Here is a 19,700-nt window from a genome sequence, read left to right on the forward strand (position 1 = left end):
GCAAGTTATGACAATAAGTCTGATCCAGGGAAGTGTAAGATAGTACAGATGATTTCCAACTATTGGGAATCCGGTGTCACACAGACTGAAATTTTCACGGGAAATATAGAGCAGCATCCCTGTTCGTCACCATGAGTATCCCTGACAATCACAGCTAAATACGAATAAATAAATCGTATTACATCAAGGATTTTCAGCACCATGAACTTGAGATCCAGGAGAAGAGAGAAAAAATAAGAGTAAGAAAATTAACAGCATGAGCGGCACCTGGGTGGCTCAGTCAGTTAAGCATCTGAGTCTTGATTTCAGCTCAGGTCACAATCTCACGTTTCATGGATTTAAGCACCGCATCAGTCTCCACACTCATGCATGGGGACTGCCTGGAATTCTCTCTCTCCCTGTCCACCCTTCCCCTGTTCACACATAAGCATGTGCATTCTCTCCCTCCCCCCTCAAAATAAATTTAAAATAAATAAAATTAACAGAATGAAACTATATTTTTCTTATCTTTCAACTTTATTTACTATGTCCTTTTCTTGGAGATTCTACCATGCATATTAGGCTATTAAAAGCACTGATAAGTCCTATGGTTAACAAACATGTTTACTTTTATTTCACACAATGTTTATATTTGACCAAGAACACTTTAGGAAATTGTACTCTAAGGCTACCATTTATGTTTCCCCCCCTCATTCCCTTCCTTGGAGAATCATTAAGCTTCACTGTTCCAGCTACCATATTGGTGCTAAAATTTTTCTTGTCTTAGATCCAACCCAGCCTCCCTACCCAAGCTTTAGGATATCTCTACCCACAGCAAATTTTCACCTAGATGGTCCACATGGGGCAGAATGGGGATCTAACAGGGGTTCAGAGAGAACTCTGATTTCATTAATCTTTCATGCAATGAATATGAAGAATTAACCTGGTAGTTTGGAAGAAGCTGTATTCCTGCAGTTTTTATTAAGCCCCCTTGAGAACTGAACCCTGAACTCAATGAATCTTAAACAACTATGGCAAATATAAAATAGGTTTTACTCACCTCTGTCTTATTTGTCATTTAACTCCCATCTTCTCCCACTTCATTTTTTTAAATTAATTAATTAATTTATTTATTTATTTATTTGCTTATTTTTTAGACAGAGACAGTGCAAGAGGGGCAGAGAGAGAGGGGGAGAGAGACTCTTCAGCAGGCTCATCTCAGGGCCCTGAGATCATGACCTGAACCAAAATCAAGAGTCAGATACTTAACCAACTGAGCCACCCAGGAGCCCCTCCCACTTCCTTTTCGATCCATTAAGCTATCCATTTTCCACACAACCACCTGAATCCACAGCTATTCAAACCCCTCCTTTCTGCCACAGGCACATTAACTGAGAATTCTGAGAAAGGGAGAACTGGGCTGGCCACTTTCTACTAGGACTGAAGTTGTGTTGGTCTTTTTCTGAGACAGCCTCCAAAAGACAGTATCATTATTTCAGAAAAGATTCTACAGAGTGAAGTAATGGAGACTGAAAGAGGCCCTTGGGAAGACCCATGACCCGCTGGGGATAAAAGCAATTCACTTTGTCTCGACCCTTGGTTTCTCATTAGCTAAGTAATTCCCAAAGTCCCCACTAGCTCTAATAGCCCACGTACACAGGGTGTGTGCATAAAGTGCCCGGCAGCTTGCCCACACCACTCGCCCATGAAAGATTCAGGAAGCAGAACTGGGCTTCTGTTGGGCACATTACTGCATCATTTCTTAAAGCAAACAAAACTTTTTCTAGTGGCATCTAAGTAACTCTCTGGCCAGGTCAATATGGCTACTTCAAAGTAACAAGTCCTTATTATTTATTTTGCGCAGAGTGTGTCTCTGGTCTTAAGTTATCAATACCCCCTAGAAGAGCCTAGGACCTTGGGACGCGATCCCCCAAACCCAGCCGAGGCACGCAGGGGCAGCCTTTTGCATGGGTCGCCTTCGTGGAGCAGAAGAGTGCAAAGGCAGTGACCCCTCGCCCGAGGCCGGCGCCCAAGGCCATTAGAAGGCCTCTCCCTTAGCTCCACGCACTACAAGTCAAAACAACCTCTCTTCCCTGCTGACGCCACGGCCAGGCAGGGCTGGAAATCGATCTGCGATCTTTCTGCTCCAGCACAGCCTGCACCCTGGCTGATGCGGGCGCGTGGGCGCTCGGGCGGAATGACGGTGGGCTGCGCCAGAGCCGCCGGCGGGGGGCTGCTGACGGCGGAGAAAGGAGCCCGCTTCCCCTAAGGGCATCCTCTCCCTGCCCCTCCCGCCACCCCGTCCCCCAGACAGTCGCTCACCTGTAGAAGGCTAGGGGAGGGGACAGTGGCCACTTCTAAGCCCAGCCCTCTACTGAGGCTCCGCCTGCAGGACTCACCAAACCTTTGCTGCCCAACTCAGAAAACCTTACAGATAAAGAGACCAAAGCCTAGAGAAGAGCAACAGCTGGTCCTGAGGGCGAGTGGCAGAGCAGAGACTAAAAACTATGGTCTCCTGATCCCTCCTAGGCGTCTGTCTCCAACAGTTTTTTTCAGCCAAAGAGCTTTTTTCTTGGTTTCTTCACAAACACGCTTCCAAGTTGTTGCAAAGACCTATCAGGCTGATACATAAAGATCAGAGATTTGCACTTTGAAACCTGAAACCCATCTCTCCCTGTGGAATCTTGAGACGACCTTCTTTGCTTGCTTTCTTTGCCATCGACTCGGACTTTTTGCAGCTCTCTCAGTGTCATCATCTGGCCTGTGGTCACCGTGGAGACATCAGAAAATGTCCTGATCGTGATCCCATGGTAGGAGTGTGCCATACAGCTAATATCCACCCTGTGGACAGGATGCTAACTGCATCTCTAATCTAGCTAGTTGGGTGGCTTGCCTGGCTTTCTGCCCCAGGCCTCTCTCATTATCAAACACTTGTTTGAAGGTAGCCATGCTGTGGGTGAGCTAAACCAGGTATATTCTGGGACCAGAGAAAAACAGCAAAGTGACCTTTCTCATCAAAGACGGGGGAGGGAGGGCATCTCTATCATGTTAAGAACTAATGTTTATCGAACTAGGCTCTGTGATATGTTCTTACAAGATTATTTTAATGTAATCCCCACAGCAACCCCACCATTGTTATATTCCTGTGTTATAGATGCAGAAACAAAAGCACAGAAATTACAACTTGCCCCAACTCACCAACTAGTCAAAGCAGAGATTGGAACCCTGGCTTCTTCCAGAACCTGTGCCTTCAACTGTTATGCCCTGTTCCATCTCATGATGGAATAAACATTTTGATATTATGGGAAAGGACGGTATATGGAGAATAAGGAAATTTAGCTTCCATTTTTGCTCTGCCTCTCCACAGAGGTAACAGAGGTATACAGAGAGGTATAACAGAGGTATATATACAGAGGTATATACAGAGGTATATAACAGAGGTATATAACAGAGGTATATACAGAGGTATAACAGAGGTATACAGAGAGAAAAACCTCAAATCATATAACCTTGCTTTTCAGGTATATGAAACACCTGCAACAAATAGAATTACGTGCAGATGTGCATTTTTCTGGGAAGAGCAGCCACAGTTTTCATCAGCATGTCAGAGAGATCCATATACATAAGCTGTCTGGACTATCTCATCTTTATAGCATTTTTCATGACAAACAGCCTACTCTAATTGTCTTCTAACATTTTACATAATGATGCAATAGCAGTTTCAGACTCTGGGACCCATCTCTGGTTCAGGGATGTGAAGGGCTCCCAGCTGCATGCTGGCCTTTCCAGCACACCCGCATGTCCAGATAGTGATCACAGGAAGGACGACATTGGGGTGGAATCATCAAATTCATCCTCCACCTACTTGCAACACCTCAGCATTTTTGCTTTAGCCTGTTGCATTTTTTACTTGCAATCAGACTTTATATAAAGGCACAAAGAAAAGATTTCAGAATCCTTTTTTCTATTCTATAAAAAGAATTCTAGCCGTGGAATCTCCACCAGGCTTGGGGTAAGTTGTCCGTTCATTATCGAGTACCTGCTATGTCCAGAGCATACTGCAGTGAAGGAGACCAGATCCCTGCCTGCCTGGACACTCAGAGGGACTGGCAGGGAAATGCCAGGAAGATGCAGAGAGCACTAGGAAGAGCAAGGCCTAGAGAATCAGAAGGGGCTTCTTTGAGAGGTGATGGGATTTGAGCCAACCCTGAAGGGTGAGTAGGAATGAAGAAAGCCAGAGGTGCAGGTCAGAGGCGTTGAAGAGCATTCCAAGCAGAGAAAACAGCTTGTGGGAAGGGACTGAGACAATTAAGAACGTGGCCTGTTGGAGGAAGTGAAGGCAGACTGGATGGAGCACAGGAAGAGGGAGAGAGGTGTAGGCTCTCCCTACACCTACAGGTGAGGCTGCTGAAGGAGTTAGGGTCAGCGTATTCAGGGCTTCTGGAGTCAAGAAACCTGGGTCCCAGTACCAGCTGTGTGATGCTGTGTGTGAGACACAGTACTAACTTGCTGTGTGATATTGGCAAGGCAGGAAACATCTCTGATCTTCCGTTTCTTTAACTTAAACATTCAAGGTTTGAACTAGCTGGTTTCTAAAGTCCTTTCTGGCTCCACTATCCTGTGATCTTGTGACTTTAAGGAAAGTGAAAAAGAGTGAGGCAATGAGTAACTGATCTGTGAGAAAGAGAAAAATGGCTCCCGATACCTGGGAGCTGGGTGGGTGTTTTCATGCTGAATATATGCAATTTCATAGAACATCACCATCAAACAAGGCCACTCTGCGACTGTGATGGACACTCCACAATCATGTCTGAGCACAGATAAAAACAAAACAAAACAAAACGTTAACATTATCCAAACCACAAAAATGACCAAACATCTCCCTATCCTGGTTCAGATTACTACTGCTTCTTTACCAGTTACGGCTTCAGCCTCACTCTAGTCTTCCTTCCTTTTAGGCAAGAGTCACTAAGATGCCCAATCATAGAATGACCCCTGCTTCCTGGCAGCATCCCAAGCCCTGCTTCCTTAAAACCTCTGCAAAATCCCCTCACTCAAGCTTCAGCCCTGTAGTCCTTTCTACCACCTTCTCTGAGATGACCCACAGTTCTGCTTCTCTGAAATAAGTAACAAACCTAACTTGCCCAACCACAAGGCTGTTCCTCCAGAAGGGCCAGGACTAGGGCCAGCCATAACAAGCAGTGCCTCTCACATTCTGTACCCTAGGTGCTTCCCTTTCCCCTGTCCTGGTGGTGCTTGGCTAAAAGGCATTGACATAAGCCCCCTCCTCTTCTGATGTTCTCTAATCTAATGTCAGGAGCCCTTATCCGAGCCTCAGAGTGGTGGGAAGTGGAGCTGTGAAGTGGAGGGGGAGAAGAAAAATGAGGGAAATGCAGGAGGACAAGTTCACCAGAGAATTTACATCCATCCAATGATAAGGGAACAGAATTAAAATGATCACCAAACATTTCTTCCTCACTTGAAGTGCTGGGCTTCCTCCCGTCAGGCCTACACCCCACCCAGATCAGGCATGAGCTAGATGGGAGGTAGTGGTTTTTCTGTTTCCCAACCAAACCACACCAATCATACTCTTTCTTAAGGTCATCTTCACAGGAAGGTAACTGGTTCCCAGGGAACTGACTCATTTGGCAGTATCAAAGCGGGTAGAAATGGTTGCTGCTGGTGATTCAGCTTCTCAGCTTGGACTTCCCATCTTTAAAGTTTTTTCACTGGGGTAATCCCCACCACACAACCCACTCCATTCTCTTCATGTGAGAAAATGGTAAACAAACAAGACCCCTGATGCCTCCTGAGTCAGATGGCAACCAAGGGGAAGAAGTGACCTGTTTCTCTGGCCACAAAACAGGCTGTTGGACCCATCCTTCTAATTAGAAAGGCTGATGGAATCAGCTTCTTTTAATCTGCAGAAACCATTGTGCACACCAGGCACATAGCTATTTCCAAAGCTGTTGGCATACAGTCATAATAAAGGCAGAGTTTTCTCTGTGTTCAGTTTAATTCAGGGGTCAACAAACTTTCTGTGTAAAGGATCAAATAGTAAATATTTTAGGCTTTGTAGGCCCATCTGCCCTTGTAGCATAAAACCAACCACAGATAATATTCAAATTAATAGGCATGCCTATTATTTCAATGGAGTGTTTACAAAAATGGGTGGGCCAAATCTGGCCATAGTTTGCCCCCTGGTCTACTATAGTCAGCGCATGGGCGTAGCTAAATAGGAACAGGAATAGTAACCTTTACCATAGCTTTTAAAAGAGTTTATTTCTCATCAGAGGGATTGGAAGAAGTCTTAAAAACCAGTTCGGAAACTTTTGACACACACACACACACACACACACACACACAGCAAAAGAGGAAGAGAAGAGAGAAACAATCAAAATAAGAAAATAGGATTTCATTTCAGAAGAGGAATAGAGGGGGGCACCTGGATGGCTCAGTTGTGGTTTGTGAGTTCGAGCCCCACATCAAGCTCTGTGCTGACAGCTCAAGTCTGAAGCTTGCTTCAGATTCTGGGTCTCCTTCTCTCTCTACTCTTCCCCCGCTCACGCTCTCTCTCTCTCAAAAATAAATAAACATTAAAGAAATTTTTTTTAAAAAAATAGAGGAATGGAGGAATCAACGTGGTAAGAGTTCTTTGTTAGGTCTCTGTGGCCTCCTCTTATCCAGACCATGTCTTCAGAAGCCATTCACAGGCTCAGGAACAGGCAGAGAGACACTGAGAGTGCACTGGATAGCTACAGATTGCAGAATGTTCAGGGTTATTCTAGCTCCTGAAGGAGAGGCCTTTCTGAGCCCCAGAAGGGCTGCCAGAGAAAGAAGGGAACAGGAGGTACTGGACAGAAGAGATTTGCGAAAGTGACTTCTAATGGTCACATGTAAACAGGATCCTGGACCTTATTATCTGGAGATAATCCAGTGGTTGTGAAGCATATATATCCATTTGGCAAATTTGAAAGGGGCATTTATAAAGGGGAATTTTATAATAATATAAGTTTATTTATTTATTTTTTAAATGTTTTTTGTTTATTTTTGAGACAGAGAGAGACAGAGCATGAGCACGGGAGGGGCAGAGAGAGAGGGAGACACAGAATCCACAGCAGGCTCCAGGCTCTGAGCTGTCAGCACAGAGCCCGACGTGGGGCTCGAACTCACAGGCCGTGAGATCATGACCTGAGCTGAAGTCGGACACTTAACCGACTGAGCCACCCAGGCGCCCCAAAAGATATGTTTAAAAATAGAACTCCCAAGCTTCTTCCAGAGAAAGGTAGAAGAGAATGATCACCGGATAGGTAAATCCCCTCCATCTGGCTGGGAAAGAAGACGAGAAGTGGCCAATCTGTGGTTAATGGCCATTTTCTCTGATTCTACAAATCATGCAAACTGATTACAGATTCTGAAAGTTACCCTAGCTACAGAGCAATGATTTCTGAACTATGTTTCCTGGTATATACTGGTGTGATTGGATGTTAAGAATTATTGCATGAGAAAGATTTCAGAAAAACTGAAGAAAAAATTGACATTGACAGGAAACTACTGTGTATGTGTTCCAATGCATTTCTAATTTGCTAGATTATGCTTGGGGAAAGAAAACTATAGTGTTGGGAAAAAAGGTTCATTTTAAAACTTTTCCTAGGAAATAGACTTTTCAGGGCCAGGAACAGACTCTACTAGCCTATACCAGTGCAGATAAAAAAGAGTTGTTGTGATAGTCCAGAAGTGGTTCTCAAACTTGAGTATACATGGCTTGTATTTAATGTATACCACAGATTGCTGGGCCCCACCCCCCAAAGTATCTAACTCAGTAGGTCAGAGTGGAATGTAAAAATTTGTATTTCTTAAGCCATACAGAGAAAGACAGATACCATATGGTTTCACTCTTATGTGGATCCTGAGAAACTTAACAGAAACACATGGGGGAGGGGAAAGGAAAAAAAAAAAAAAAAAGAGAGAGGTTAGAGTGGGAGAGAGCCAAAGCATAAGAGACTCTTAAAAACTGAGAACAAACTGAGGGCTGATGGGAGGGAGGGGAGGGTGGGTGATGGATATTGAGGAGGGCACCTTTTGGGATGAGCACTGGGTGTTGTATGGAAACCAAGTTGACAATAAATTTCATATATTTAAAAAAAATGTAGATCTCAGGATTCCACCCTCAGTATTTTGGGACAGGGCCAAGGAATCTGCATTTTTTGGCAAAAAAAAATTGTATTTCTAACAGGTTCCAGGTGATGATACTCCTGCTGCTAGTGGTGGTCCAGGGACCTCATTTTGAGACCCACTGCCCTACATCCTGCCCAGTTCCTGACAGATATAAGACCCACTATTCAATAACATGACATTTCTGCTTGAGGTTTACCACATTGGAGGGAATCAATTAGATGGGTTTCCAGCATGTGAGATGAGGGTATGTTGGATAATCTGCTGCAAAGTCAGGTTTATGGAAACATAAATAGCTTTATTTGGGGAAGATTTCCTTACTTTGAGATAGTCCTCCTCCAGAACAGCTCCAGGTGTCCAATGGAGAGTCTTCTTATAGGGGCAACTGTTCCAGCATTTATTTTTTAAATTATAATTTGTGATTCTCCACCAAGTGCAAAGTTGGAGAGGTCAGTTATTTCCTGACATTTCTTACCAGGGGGACATACATGGTCCTTCAAACATGGGAACAAAATTCAAAATGAATTTAACAGGGGGCCATAATTCTTCAGAAATAAAATTCACCTTGAACAGCTACAATGTGATATATCTGGAGATTTTAAAAAATACAAATATACATTCTGAAAGGACTGTAAAAACAAATGCATATCAGAAAAACAAGGAGAACCTAGATGACCAGAATGTTAATATGAGTCAGCCTAATTACAGTGTATGGACAAAAGCCAACAAATATGTCCTGAGATCTGTCACAAAAGGGCTGGGACACAATGCCTCTCAGCCTCTAGACAGTCTCAAGCATGGTCCCGTTTTTTGTTAGCATACACTAAAAAATGGCATGAAAAAGTTAGAAAAAGCTCACAGAATAGTAACATATATCTCCAGAAAAATATGAACTAGACCTATCCAAAAAGTTTTAAAAGAAATTTGGTTTGTTAAGCCTGGAAAAATGAAGGCAACTCTCTTGTACCTTTACATGAATTAGAGTTTTCTGCCTCTGGTCTTTTGCTGCAGTGATAAGTTAAGCAAAATGAAATGGCCCTAATTTTTAAAATTCATGTGATTTTAGTTAACATTGAGAAAAAACAGAATGATAAAACACTGGGTGTATGTCATTTTTGGCCTTGGATTTTGCAAAGAGTTAGTAGCAGTTGGGAATTTCATAGAACTCTTCCATGATTCTTGCATAGAGCAAACTTGAAGGAAAGAACTGCCATATCATTGAAAGAGCCCAAATATCCATAAATGGGAAAGTGCATGAATAAACTGTGACATATTCACACAATGGGCTATTACACAGCAGTCAACATGATGAGCTACAGTAACACATATTATAGATGAATCTTATTAATATAATTTTAAATAAGTCTCAGAAGATTACATACAGTATGATGCCCTTTTATAAAGTTTAAAACAACTAAAAAAAATTAATGCTTCTTGGGAATACAGGTAAATACAAAATAACTACATAAAAGCAAAGCAAGAAATGATTACAGTGAAAAAGACTGGCAATATCACAGGTGGGTAGGGATTTGGATCAGTGGAAATTCTCATATACTTCTGGGTGGAAAGATAAATTGATTACAACCATTTGAAAAACTTTTTGGTAATTATCTACTAAGCTAAACATACACAAACTGACCCAACAATTCCACTTCAGGCATGTACTCAACATATTTTACCAAAAGACGTGTTCAAGAATGTTCACAGCAGCACTATTTATTAAAACCTCAAACTCTTCATTAACGGGGAAATGGATGGGGGACCTGGGTGACTCAGTCAGTTGGGCATCCGACTTCAGCTTAGGTCATGATCTCAAGGTTCACGAGTTCGAGCCCCGTGTTGGGCTCTGTGCTGACAGCTCAGAGCCTGGAGCCTGCTTCAGGTTCTGTGTTTCCCTCTCTGTCTGCCCCTCCCCACTCATATTCTCTCTCTCTCTCTGTCTCTCTCTCTCTCTCTCTCTCTCTCTCAAAAACAAACATTTGGGACGCCTGGGTGGTTCAATCCATGGGGCGTCCAACTTCGCCTCAGGTCATGATCTCACGATTCGCGAGTTCGAGCCCCACATCAGGCTCTGTGCTGACAGCCCGGAGCCTGAAGCCTGCTTCAGATTCTGTGTCTCCCTCTCTCTCTGCTCCTTGCCAGCTCGCTCTCTCTCGCTCTCTCTCTCTCTCTCTATTTCTCAAAAATAAATAAACATTAAAAAAATTAAAAATAAATAAATAAACATTACCAAAAAATTAACAGGGAAATGGATAAATAACATGTGATATAATCACATATAAACTATACAACAGTGAGAAAAAACAAACAATGTTTACACAAAACAATATAGATGAATCTTGCAAACACAACGTTGGAAAAAAAGAAGCCAGACACAAAAGAGTATATACTACCTAATTCCATATATATAAAGTTCAAAAACATGGAAAATGTGTGATTTGTGATGGTAAAGGTCAGGCTACTGGTTACCTTTGTTGAGGATAATAAGTGAGAGGAGATGTGAGTAGGGCCTCTGGGGTTCTGGTTCTATATCTTAATCTACTTTCTTGGATGCTGGTTTCATGGATGTGTTTTCATTCACTTACGATTTGTGTATATGTCTGATGTCTTGTATTACAATTAAAAGTTTAAGAGACAGAAAAGAGAAAAGAAGGAGGTAAAAATTTTATTGAAAAAGAATGGAAGATATGAAGAAGTATCCATAAACATATTTTTCAAAATATCTTTTGAAGTATATATAGTATGACTAGGTAGTAAAATCATTTTTGCAGTGTTTTTCCTTCATGTTTAATGTTTATGTCTATAGCCATCCTTTTATTTTTTTTATTTGAGAGAGAGAGTGTGTGTGTGTGAGTGTGCAAGTGGAGGAGAGGGCCAGAGGAGGGCTAAGAGAGAGAATATCTCAAGCAGCTTCCACACCCTGTGCAGAGCCCAACACGGGGCTCAATCCAACGACCCTGGGATCATGACCCAAGCCAAAATCAAGAGTCAGATGCTCAACCGACTGAGTCACCCAGGCACCTCTATAGCCACCTTTTAAATAACATTTTACAATAACATCTTTTCTGATTTTTAAAAAATTATATATTTTTTGTTAATTTCAAAAACAAAAAGCAAAATAAGGAAGACATACACAATTCCATCATAGATCTAATCACTCAATATTTTGATGTGTATCCTCCCAGTCTTTACCATGATTTTTTAAATTTAGGGGGGGTGCCTGGGTGCTTCAGTCAGGAGAGTGTCCATCTCTCGATTTGGGTTCAGGTCATGATCCCAGGGTTGTGGGATGGAGCCCCATACTGGGCTCCACTCTGAGCATGGAGGCTGCTTGAGATTCTCTCTCCCCACTGCACCTTTTCCCTACTCGCACATGCTCTTGCACATGCTCTCTCTCTCTCCCTAAAAATTTGAAAGTAAAATATTTTATTTTTTATAATATTGAGTTGATGCCTTTTTTAAAGTTTGTTTGTTTTAAGAAAGAGGGAGCACGAGTGGGGGAAAGGCAGAGAAAGAAGGAGATAGAGGATCCCAAGCAGGCTGTACACTGTCAGCACAGAGCCCAATGCAGGGCTCAAACTCACGAACCGTGAGATCATGATTTGAGCTAAAATCAAGAACCCGACACCTAACCACCCAGGTGCCCCTAAAAAAAGGTATTTTTAAAGCAGGGGTTGGAGGGGTAGAGAGGAAAGCAAAGAAATGATAAACATGTGGTTCATGATAATGGTTTCTTTGGTGAGAGAGAAGCAGGAGCATAAGGTGCAAGGGGAACCTTCGGGTAGGGTACTACTGATATTCTTTGTTTGGGATGCTTTTTTGTTATTTAAAATAGCTTAGAAATAAAGAAATAAAAGTGGGTGAAGGTGGTCAAAAGGCACAAAGTTCCAGTTATAAAATAAATAAGTCATCAGATGTACAACATGGTGACTATATAGTTAATAATACTGTACTGTATATTTGAAAGTTGCTGAGAGTAGATCTTAAAAGTTCTCATCACAAGAAAAAAATTTGTAACTATGTGTGATGATAGATGTTAACTAGATTTATTGTGGTGATCATTTCACAATACACGCAAATATCGAATCATTATGTTGTGCACCTGAAATCATATGTTGTTATATGTCAATTCTATCTCAATAAAAAGTAGAAGTAAAAATATCTCCAGACAATACTGGAGAATCAGTGAACAATAGAATTAATTTAAATAACAAAAGAACTCAGAAGAGTATCAGCATATGTAATTAAACATACAAAAATCAATAGAGTTCATAAACACAAATAATAGCCATCCAAGGGACATAATGGTAAAGAAAGCCCCATTTATAATAGTAACAAAGATAATACTTAGGAATAAACTTGACAAAAATGTACAAAACTAATGAGAGGAGATACTCTTAAAAGACACGAAATTAGACTTGAAACAAAAGGACATGCATCCTTGTTCCTGGATAGGACAACTCAACACCATAAAGATGTCAATGTAACACAATCCCAATAAAAATATCTACAGGCTTTTTTATGGAGCTGGACAAGTTGATGCTAAAGTTCAAAAGGAGAAACAAGCATGCAAGAATAGCACACTAAGAAATAAAAACTACAAAGGTGGACTAGTCCTACCAGGTATTAAACTATACTACGAGTTCCCATAATTAAAACAAGGTGCAGGGCGCCTGGGTGGCTCAGTCGGTTAAGCGTCCGACTTCAGCTCAGGTCATGATCTCACAGTTTGTGAGTTCGAGCCCCGCGTCAGGCTCTGTGCTGACAGCTTAGAGACTGGAGCCTGCTTCGGATTCTATCCCTTCCTCTCTCTGCTCCTCCCCCACTCATGCTCTGTCTCTCTCTCTGCTTCAAAAATAAGTAAAAATATTTTAAAAAATTAAAAAAAAAAACACCCAAAACAAGGTGCTACTGCCACTGCCATGAGAAGAGCCATACAGATAAGAACAGAATAGATAAAGGTGGCGTCTTAAACCAGAGAAGCAAAGATGGACTTTTTAATAAATGTTGCTGGCACACTAGGCAGCTACTTGTAAAAGACAACATTAGATCCATACCTCATACCATACATAAAAATAAACTCCACACTGATCAAGAAACTAAATGTAAAGAAAAAAATTAGAAAATAAATTAAATGAATTACACTGGAAGAATTACGGTGAATTCCTCTATAAACTCAGTATAAGGAAAAGATTTCTAACATTAATTCAAAATCCAGGAGCAATAAAGGAAATAATTCATAATTTTGACTACCTAACAATGTTTTTAAAGTTGCATGGTAACATAAAGTCAAAGAACTGCCAACTTATATGAAAATATTTGTAACATATATCACAGCTTAAGGGCCAGTATCCATAATGTATAAAGAACTCTTAAAATTTGAGGGGAAAAAAGACCAAAACTGATAGAAGTAAGGAGAAAGATATATGAATAAAAAAATTAATCAATAAAAATAACTTAATAAAGAAATAAAAATCAGGGTGGCTAGGTGGCTCAGTAGGATAACGTCCAACTTTGGCTCAGGTCATGATCTCACGGTTCATGGTTTCGAGCCCCGTGTCAGGCATTGTGCTGACAGCTCAGAGCCTGGAGCCTGCTTTAGATTCTGTGTCTCCCTCTCTCTCTGCCCCTCCCCTGCTCAGGCTCTGTCTCTGTCTCTGTCTCTCTCTCTCTCTCTCTCTCCCTCAAAAATAAATAAACATTAAAAAAAATTTTTTTAAAGAAAAAAAGAAATAAAAATGGACCAGGCACAGACCAATGATGAGGATGTGTCACCAACCAAGGCAAATGTGTCCTTGTGACACAGAGTGTATGTACATCAATTCCCAAACTTATTTTACCTGAGGACGCTGTGGTAGCACATCTTGGGACACCAGACTGAAAGATACCAGTCTGGCTAATCAGGGTTCCTTAAAGTTCTGAAAGGTGATACCAGGACATTATTCCACAGAAATCTTTTTCTCATGTAGGACTTGAAGCTCTGGCATTTTTTCTTTATAAAAACATGACTTGAGTGTCTTTGCTTTTCACCTGAACCATTTCATGGGTGTCCACACATCCATCAGCAGAGCTTACATAAGGCATGAAGAGAATCATTTCAGGACAAGAAATCTCTTATCTCATGGCCTGTGTCCCCAGGAACTCAGTCCTATCATGGAAACCAGGCACTGGCAATGTCAAAGCCCAAAGCCAGCATACATTTCAATTCATAAGATTCTATAGCAGACAATGAGCATTTCTCATCATTTTTAAAATTTTTTTTCAATGTTTATTTATTTTTGAGAGAGAGAGAGAGAGAGAGACAGAGCATGAGCAAGAGAGGGAGAGCAGAGAGAGACAGGGAGACACAGAATAGCTCCAGGCTCTGCCGCTGTCAGCACAGAGCCTGACGCGGGGCTCGAACTCACAAACCGCGAGATCATGACCCGAGTGGAAGTTGGACGCTTAACTGACTGAGCCACCCAGGCGCCCCTCTCATCATTTTTTAACCTTGAATTTTTCACCTTCCCTCAACTCCCATTCTATGTCTTTTTTCTTTTTCTGTCTTTTCCTTTCTTCTTGAGATAGCTTCATAAACTCCTAAGATGGTTTATTGTGTTGTGGGCACTCCACACATATATTTATTCACTTAATCATTTATAAGGCTCCTCTGGGTTCCGGGCCACAAACAGAACAAACCAGGCCATGTTGTCAAGGAGCTTATAGTACAACATTAATGAATGTCCATTTCCTCTCCTACTTATCTCCTTTATTTGCTTTGTCTTGGCTCTTTCTCCCCATTTTGCTCAACACCCCATGCTGCTCCTCCCCACTCTTGTTCATCCTTCTCCTCCCTTCCTTGATAGCTTTTTCCAATGACTAACAGGAACCCAGCTCAGCTGGTTTTTATCACGATCCTGTCCTTGCATTTTTCCAACTCAATTAAGTCATTACCAGGGCTAAATGAGGCATGGACTCTCCAAAAGTCACACCTGTTGTCAGGGAGATGGAGGGTAAGAACCTGTGCAGCTGGCGTGTGGACAGCAAGCAGGGCTGGAGGGAGGCAGCCGAGTGTGACTCTACAGTCTGTGTTCTCCCAGTGCTGAAAGAGGGCCCTCATTTCAAAACAAGACACCCCTTGCTTTAATACAGAAGGAATGAAGTCTGACACAGAACTGAGGATGGTCACATTAATAATGACGGATAAGATGTCCCTAATTCTTTAGCAAATGCACACCAGGTGCATTTAAAAACCCACATTGTGGTTATGTCCTCGGCAAGAGGTAAAGAAAGCTGTAACCAGAGCCAGGTACACGGGTTTTGTGATTATTGGTTGAACTTTCTCAGGTTTTTCCCTGTTCACCCTCATCAAAACATACAAGTTTCACCTTTCTGTAATGGTGGCTTCACACCTTACTGTTAGTATTCTTTATGATCAGCATGACAAAAGAGGACAAAGATTACAGTACAATAAATCACAGAGAAATCAAGGTACTCACCCTATGTAGATAAATGATTTCTATTGGAAATCAATTTTGGTTTCATAACCACCTTTTTTTCTAGGCAACCCAGAATTTTTATTTCTGCAGCCTAGGAATCAAGAAATTGTAGTTTTTGAGCTTGCCATGCCTCTAATTTACTGAGTGTGTTTTATGTTCAGGCGGTCTGTGCTTCGGTTTTCTCTAGTTGAAATGTAGGTAAAATCATTCTTCTGTAGAGTTACATAATTTCTGGAAATGTTAAAGCCAAGGGGCAAGAGCCAAGGTGGTTTTAACTTGATTAAAATTGAAATGTTGCAATGTTGCCTTCTAACCTTGCCCTTCTGTCCTCTGTTAATTTGCCCTTGATTCTAGAACTTTTGGAACAAATGCAAGTTCAACAGATATTTTTTGAACATCCTTTCAGTACCAGGTTCCATGTTCAGTGCTGGTAGTGCAACTGTGATCATGACAAAGACTCTGCCCTCAGAAACCTTTGGTCTTGTGGGGTGACCCCTTCTCTGTTCTGTCCTAGAGTTGCCCAACCAGCCCCCATTTTTACTGATCATGCCTTCTTTATTCATTCATTCAGCAAATATTTGTGAATCACATATTACGTTCTACATATTGTGCTGAGTGCCAAGGTACAGTGATGAGGAAAAGAGATAGGCCCTACCCTCAAGAAGCTTCCAGTCCCCACTGTGAATTGTTCTCCTGGAAACATCTCCTCCCTCTACACTCCCTCAACACCTAATTCATGCCTCTTCCTAGCATTTGCCTCATGGAACTTGTAATACATATCTTTGTCTCCTTTTAAGCCATAAACACCTTGAAGGCAACAATCTCAACTTTCTCTCCTGGGTACCTTGCACTCCCTAGTGTCTAACACATAGGAGAGCCCAATAAATGTTTTTGAATGAATAAATAATTGCATGAATTTACAAATTAACGAATCTATGGAGCCACAGACCAGTCTGCCCTGACCTGCCATCCCATGTCTCTTGGATGAGGAAGTTAGTGATCCATCATCTGTTAGTACTAAAACACTCCTTATGATTTCAAGGACCTTCTAAACATAAAACCAGCTGGTACATGGGTCATTTCTTCCTCCAAATATATTTTCCATTGAGATAAAGAACAAATACTAGCTTCAGCTTGTGTTTACAATATTTTTTTGCAAGAAGGCAAACACTATTATATGATTTAAATGAAATGAACTTATAGTAAGGAAAGCAAATGAGTTTACTTGTGACTCTTGGATAGATATTGTTAATATAAGAAGAAATATAATAACAATAGCTTAAACAAGCTAGAAGCTTTTTTTATATGTCACGTAAAAGTCCAGAAACAGTCTGATACAAATGTTCTGCTCCATGAAACAGTCAGCTCATGGCACCATCGTTCCCTAAGATATGGCTCATGGTTCAAGATGGGCTCCAGCTGTCACATATACCGCCATGCCTCAGAATGAAGGAAGAGGGTATGAAGAAGGGACAAAGGACAAACACTCTTTCTCAGGCAGTTTCTTGGAGGCTACCACACAGCATATCAGCTTACATCCCATTGGCCAAAACTTAGTCATATGACAACACATAATTATAAAGGAAGTTGAGGAAAGTGGTTTTTATTTTAGATAACGATTTATCCGCTAAAAACTATTTTAGTGTGTCATAAAAGGAGTACAGATATGACGGATACAATTAGACGTCTCTACTGCAGATACTGAAACTGAAGTGTTAGTGATTATTCAAGAACTTTAATATTCTAATTACTGCAAACTGAAGTCACAATGATGAACTCCAATTGTTAATCCACCATGCTATGATCACACTTGGTACTGGTCTGATTGTCACTATCAATGACAGAAGCAGTGAGATAGAAGGAAAAGAAAGCTTTTGCAAAAAAGAAATGGGGGGGCGGTGGCAAGGGGAATCTGGCTAAGGCAGTGACAACAGCAATGGAAAGGGGATGGCAGGGTGGAGAGAGACGGTAGAATCAACAGGACAAAGTGATTGGATATTGGAGAAAAGGGAGAATGAGGATCTAGAATGATTCAGCTTTAAAGTAAATTAGACCCTAGTAATTGGACTAAAAAGGGTGGTTTGGAGACTGCATTAGACTGGTGGAGTTAACGGCTGCAAATTGACCTGAAATCTCCCCTTGATCTATTACTTCTTGCCATGAATTTTCTTTTGAATGGACTAATGAAGTTAATAAACTTCTCCAAGTAGTTAATCTTTCACAGGAAAAGTTTAACAGTTCTTAGTGACCTACCTTAACCAGTCATAATGTTCCCTCTCCTAATTCAGTACACTACTTGCAACTCCTTAAAATTCTGAGTTCTTGAGGCATTCTTAATTCAAGTGCCAGAATTTCTCACTTGAGTAAGCTGAAAGTGGAGTTGGTACTGCCTTCTTTACAGTTGTGAAATTTAAAATACATTAGATGTTTTAAAGGACCTGACACAATGCCTGGTTCAATAAATGCTAGTTTCTGTCTTCTTCCAAAGTGCTTTCTTTTTTATGCATTGACTCAACAGACATTTACTTAGTAGTTACTATTTCAAGACACTGGGCTAAGTGCTGAGGAGCACAGCTGAATTCAGTTATTGAAACCAAAGTTATAATATCCTTTTTCACTTCTGAATGTTGAGGTAAATTCTGATCCTCTACACCAGTGTACTTGCCCCTGTACTGGGGGTTTCTCAGGCTAGGGAACTGCATATGTTTGTTATCTTTGTATTCTCAGATCTTAGCACATGTACTTATGAATGCACAACCAAGAAATGAAGCCCAAAATCTAAATACAGGACCAGAGTCTGAAAACTAGGATAGCCGTGGGTGTCCAGACATTGTTGGAGACAATTCTATGAATGTTGAGTGTCTGCTGGGGTGCTCCTTCCATATGGCGCCGAGTACCCTCTGCTAGAATAGCTGATAGAGGAGGAGGTAGGGTTCCTAAAGGGCAAGAGATAGCATACGACAATGATTAAGGGTTTGGGCTCTAGAATCAGACATTTATACATGTAATTATAATAAAGTGTGAAAAATCTCCCAAGAGGAGAACTCCAAGATCCAAGATGTAAAAGATTATAACAGATTAGACCTGCCTAGTCTGAGGGTCCAGATAAGACCTCCTTGAAGAGTCCTATAAGTTGCTCACTGTATAGCTGAGGGGTTAGTATGAGTGGAAATCCAGCCTGTGCTCCACTCCCAAGCTGGATGCCTTAGTACAAGGCTGTGTCTACCCCACAGGAGATTTTTTTCTCCATTCACATAAAGACCCCACAGTTTGGCAAGCTATGCCTCATGGTTATAAGCATCGGAAAGCTAAAAGATAAGTAGATGTTTTCCAGGCAAGGTTTAGGCCAGAGGGACCAATGAGGGGGAACAGCATGTGTGAGGTCTGGGGATTTTACGAAGGGTCTGGTGTAATTGAGGAACTGAAAGAATTTTAGTGTGGCTGGAGTGTAGAGTTCAAAGAGAAGACCACCAAGAGTGAGGCTGGAAAGGTATTCATTACAGCTAGCATTTTCTGTGAGTTTACTAGTTGCACTATGTTAATGGCTCTACATGCATTATTTTAATGAGATCACAGAAAGTGACTTTACCAAAGTCATATGTTAGAAAACAGTGAAACTATGATTCAAAGCCAGTTTTAACTTCAGAGCCTGTGCTCCAAACCATGTGTTCCATGACATCCAAAGATCTGCAAAGGCAGGCTGCAAAGGGATAAAACCGGAGGCAAGAATGCTTATTAGGGAATAGTTGCAGAAATCCCGGTATGAAATGCTGGCAGACTTAAGATGGCCTTGGAAATGGAAGGGAGTAGATGGATTCCAGAGATTTAGGAAGGAGAATCTACAGGACTTGGTGGTTGTTTGAATATGAAAGGCAATGATGAGGAGAGAGGGGTGGAGGCTAGGATGACTCTTCATTTTGTGTCTTTGTGGATGGTACGTCATTTGCTGAGATTAAAAAACAAGCAGCAACAAATCTGGGAGGAAGATGAGTTTAGAGCCTGTCAAGTTGGAAGCACCTGTGGGACATCCAGGTAGAGATGACCAGTTGACAGTTCAGGGCTGGTCTT

General features: G+C 41.4%; 2 protein-coding genes across 7 annotated transcripts in view; one reads left to right on the forward strand and one right to left on the reverse strand.

The window, feature by feature from the left end:
- ILDR1 (immunoglobulin like domain containing receptor 1) overlaps nucleotides 1-19,700 on the reverse strand; it is a 294,614-nt gene that overhangs the window by 188,903 nt on the left and 86,011 nt on the right. The gene's annotated exons all lie outside the window — the stretch shown is intronic.
- CASR (calcium sensing receptor) overlaps nucleotides 1-19,700 on the forward strand; it is a 79,563-nt gene that overhangs the window by 28,495 nt on the left and 31,368 nt on the right. The window lies entirely within an intron of this gene.

This window comes from Felis catus, chromosome C2, assembly GCF_018350175.1.
Source record: "Felis catus isolate Fca126 chromosome C2, F.catus_Fca126_mat1.0, whole genome shotgun sequence".
Lineage (NCBI taxonomy): Eukaryota > Metazoa > Chordata > Mammalia > Carnivora > Felidae > Felis > Felis catus.